Raw genomic sequence first — 5106 nt, 5'->3', positions numbered from 1 at the left:
ATTCGGATGATTTCGGTTGTTAGGATGGTAAGTAGCTGGAGCAGGCTGTTGACCTCTCTGAAAGTTGCTCACAAATTGTGCTGATTCACTAGAAATGGCACACTGATCAGTAGAGTGAGTACCAGCACATAATTCGCAAATTGAGATTGGCTGTTGAATTCCTTGGTGAGCCAGAGAATCGACTTTCATCGTGAGAGCCTTAAGTTGAGCAGCAATAGCTGTAGACGTGTCAAGATCTAGAACTCCGGCTACCTTCCCTTGAGTAAGTCTTTGAGTAGGGTTCTGATATTCATTAGCAGCCATCATTTCAATAAGATCATAAGCTTCTTCATAACTTTTAGCCCATAGCGCACCTCCAGAAGCAGCATCAAGCATAGGTCTGGATTGAGGTCCAAGACCATTATAGAAACAGTTTATTTGCATCCAATCCGGCATGCCATGATGGGGACACTTCCTTAGCATCTCCTTATATCGCTCCCAGGCTTCACAGAATGTTTCTCCTGATTGTTGAGAGAATTGAGATAGGGCATTTCGTAGTGCAGCAGTCTTTGCCATGGGGAAGAATTTAGTGAGAAATTTCTGAGCTAGATCTTCCCATGTAGTAATAGAGCCAGATGGTAGAGAATGCAACCATCCCTTAGCCTTATCTCTCAGTGAAAATGGGAAAAGCCTTAGCTTCACAGCATCATCAGAAACTTCATTAAACTTGAAAGTGTCACAGATCTCTATAAAATTACGTATATGCATATTAGGGTCTTCAGTAGGAGAACCCCCATACTGTACCGAGTTCTGGACCATTTGAATAGTTCCTGGTTTGATTTCAAAGGCTTTGGCTGCGATTGCCGGCCTGATAATGCTTGACTAGATATCATCGATCTTTGGCATAGAGAAATCCTTCAATGCCTTACTGTCTGGTTGTGCTTCAGGTTCTGTCATTGTTTCAGAATCAGAAGAAGAAGTTGAATCAATTGCTTCCTTACGAGCTTTAGAACGTGTTAGCATAAACGCGATCCAAGTACCTGAAATAAAGAAAAGAAGAAAAGTGAGAAGAGAATAGAATCCTAGTCAGTGAATTTTAATGCACACTGATGACAAGTACATAAACTAATTAATTAACACCGAGTCCCCGGCAGCGGCGCCAAAAACTTGTTCGCAAAAATCTACACGCAAGCGCACGTGATCATAAGTAATATATTTGTTCGTACCCACAGAGACTGGTGAATTAAGAATACGCACCTATGCAACAATGTATGAGTAATTTTCATTTCCAAGACAATTAACAAGGATGAGTTCTTTTATACTAATAACTAAATTTACTAATCAAATTCAGAATAGGAAAACACATGGGATTCTAATTTCATTATCGAATTCATCTAGAATTGAAATTACTGATTAACATGTGACTGTTGATCCTAATCAGACAACACGAAAGTAATACATGCCAACTCTCGTTGCACACATATCATACCAATCAAAATCCGCAATTAAGACAGAAATCTCATGGACACCAACAAAGCTCAGACCCTATATCTCTATAGCGGTAGTGTAAGCAGAGAGGTTTAATAGCAAGTCGTCTATCGTGATTACACAGGGTGATAAAAATAGTTCAAGTCTACCACAAATTATGTTTCATTCACATAATCCTATGTTTACATGGCATAGTTCTAAATTCAATCATCCACTCTCGCTTCAGAAAGAATTAACAAACAACTTAGAAGTTAGCTACGCTCCTAAGAAGAATAAGCACGGCTCATGCAAAGAAATCAACGTACGTCACACAATCAAGCAATTAATATTCGTTACTAGACTACATCGATAAATCCATTAGAATCCCATGAATGCGGTTAGTTCATAATCGAACTAATCGACATCATGGGTTCTAATGAAAACATGATAAATAAACTACGAGAATTAAACAGAATAAAAGTACTTGAATTAATAATAAAGAACACAACGTTACAGATTTGATGTTCACGATCTCGCTCGAAACTGTCACTTCCTCGCAAAGAACGATCCAATACAAACTGATAATGTGCTTGATTACAAGAGAAAAACTGATAAAACTATAATCCGATATTCTACGATCTAAAACTACTTGGAGGCTAGGGTTTTTCACATGAGAAATTAAAATACATTGACCAAGTCAACTGGGCCTCGACCGCTGCTAAAATCCATCAGAAAAGCTTCAAAAATCGGCCTGGAACACTTCTGCTGGGCGCGGCCGCGCTAAACTAGCGCAGGCGCGCTAGTGGTGACAGTAGCTAGCGCGGGCGCGCTATGCTTTAGCGCGGGCGCGCTACTGTTTGCCACTGGCAGTCCTGGTTCTTCGTTTTTTAGCTCGTTCTCGCGTGCATGCCCTTCCTCGCTCTAGTACCACTTCCGTAGGTGATCACGGTTGCATTTAGCACATGCAACAAGCCCTTTAAACCCCTAGATAGCTCTAGTGGACGAGTGTGTTCTCGTGAGGGTTTGTAGAAGATATACCCACAAAATCCCAAGTCGTGATGAATCCACAATTCTCTATTCTTGCAAATAATGCACCAAAAACAACCTAAAATGATAGAAAATCACTTCATCACCTCAACTCGTGACCTGCACAGAAAAACACTAAAAACACATCAAAAGACACTAAACACTTAAGTACAACCAACCAATTTAAGTGGAAATGAAGGCCTATAAGTGTGTATAAATACCACTTATCACTTATCCTCTAGGAAATTTGCATGTTATGTTAACAAACAAATAGGGGGAGATTGAAAGGCATATGTTCAGCCTATTTGTATTTAAAGAGGTACAACTCAACTCAGATAAGAAAGCTCAGTAAATAGCAAGTCATCGGAATCCGTACGAAGAACGTCAAATGATTTATGGGAATTATATGTCAGATAAATTCCAGGATGCTGCTGCACACCACTGAAAGAAGTTCATTAATATGTTCAGGCCTCAGTGCACAAATAATCTTTTGTGGCACGTCCAGGAGTTCAGAAGATATAAAGTTTCTATACTTTATTTTATCAGAAGATTCCATTTAATGAAGAAGTACTTACAAGACGAAGACTCGACGAACAAATCAAATTCTTAATGTTTATTTGACAAAGAATATTTGATTTAACTAGATACAGATGAACCAGACAGTACATCTGTGTATTAGTTATTCAAATTAAATATTTGAAGTCAAGCAGATTTGGTGGTTCGTTCGTTCGACAGATCAAGACGAAGTTATTAATGTTTAAAGAAGACGGGAAGCAGTTCTACTGAAGATTGGGTGATTAAATATTTAATAGATTATTATTTCACTTCTCAAATAATTATATTAATTGTGTAATTTATCTGTTAAATTAATTCACTCTCGAATTAATTTAATTTATGAATTTATTCAATTAACTTAATTAAGTGAATAATTGTCTATTAAATATAATCTACAAATTACATTCAATCACCTACTCAAGCTCAGCAAGACAATTTGTATTGTCTTACCGATTTTCTGCTAAAGGAAATGAGTGGCAGCAAGACAATTAAAATTGTCTTACCGAAGTGTGTTGGTCTTCTGCCTATGCAATTGCTTTTGTCTGACCGATTGTGTGAGTCTGCAAGACAATCACTTTGTCTTACCGAATGTTTGGAGTTGCCTACAAGACAATGTCTGTGGCTTCCCAGACAATCTTGGATTGTCTGACCGAATGAAGCTTCCAAGACAATCCTTGATTGTCTGGCCGAATGGTTCCTGCAGACAATTCCAATTGTCCTACCGAAGGTGGATTGTCTTGCCCTTCTTGTGGATTGTCTTTCTGCTTTGTCTTGTGCTTGCAAGGCAATCTGCAATTGTCTTGCCCTTGCCAATTTGTCTTTGCTACTTATAATTGTCTTGTCTTTCAATTGTCTTACAAGTACAAATGCTTTGCCTATATATATGGCTTAGTATTCTTCATTTCAAGTGTTCATCACTTTGTAAATCAAAGCATTTGTAAAGCTTTCAAGTTGTTTGTAACTTGCTTGATCGTTATATCCACAATTTTCTGTGCTTTGATAACCCGGTTGTTTTAATCACTAAATCTAGAATATACCTTGTCGAATTTATTCTACGAACTTTAGTGGACATTAAAACTGAACCATATTAATTATATAACGACTTCAAACATTGTTATATTAATTAATTATAATCTGATTAACAAGTTTTATTCAATCAGATTCACTTCCGCGACAATTTGGTATCGATTGTATTCAACCCCCCCCCTTCTACAATCGTATTTGGACCCAAACTGTTCATACTGAGCCATCAGTATCTTTTTCTTGTTTTCCCTAACTTCCTCTGAGCCTTCATTGATAATCTCTAATGTATCCCAGATTTGCTTGGCGTTCGTACAATTTACAACAGCATTGTACATCACTGGATTTAGAGATTCAACCAAAATTAGTTGAAGAGCGTCATCTAAGTTCATCTGTTCACTCTCTTCATCTGTGTACTCAGAAAGTTCTTTCGGAATGACCTGATGAGGTATTAACACACCATCCTATTCGTGTGCTAATATGACATTCATCGGAGTAGTAACACCTTTGTCCAAAATCCCGATGTATTTTCTGTTTGCTGTTCGGAGGAATAGGAACATGTGCCTTTTCCATAGGCCAAAGTGTTCCTGGCTGAACGGTGGGATTTTAATACTACTGATCTTTTGCGTACTCATTTTATAATAATTTAAAGTGAATAGTGTTTGGAGAGATTTGGATTTTTGAAAGAAAAATATTTTAAATCAAAATTAATTTTTGGAATAAAATTAATTCGAATAAAAAATATTTCGACGTTACAGAGTGTGTATAGGATCTGATATGGAAAATGTTATCAACCGCTTTGATACCAATTGTTAGGTCCAGATACGATTGTAGAAGGGGGGAGGGGTTGAATACAATCGTCACAAAATAATCACGGCGGAATAATCTGATCGGAGTTTAACTTGTTAATCAGATTTAAATTAATTAATATAATAATTTTTAAGTCGTTATATAATTAATATGGTTCGTTTTAATGTCCACTAAAGTTCGTAGAATAAATTCGACAGGATGTATTCTAGTTTAGTGATTAAAACAACCGAGTGATCAAAGCACAGAAAA

The 5106-nt window shown here is 37.2% G+C and overlaps 1 non-coding gene across 1 annotated transcript; it reads left to right on the top strand.

Annotated features, from left to right (window-relative positions):
• The first annotated feature begins 433 nt into the window (after window positions 1-433).
• Window positions 434-540, top strand: LOC135151785 (small nucleolar RNA R71). The gene has a single exon (XR_010290704.1). It is a non-coding gene; the product is annotated as a small nucleolar RNA R71 (small nucleolar RNA).
• The last annotated feature ends 4566 nt before the right edge of the window (window positions 541-5106 follow it).

Source organism: Daucus carota, chromosome 3 (assembly GCF_001625215.2).
Source record: "Daucus carota subsp. sativus chromosome 3, DH1 v3.0, whole genome shotgun sequence".
Taxonomy (NCBI): domain Eukaryota; kingdom Viridiplantae; phylum Streptophyta; class Magnoliopsida; order Apiales; family Apiaceae; genus Daucus; species Daucus carota.
This window is presented reverse-complemented; position numbering and strand designations above follow the sequence as displayed.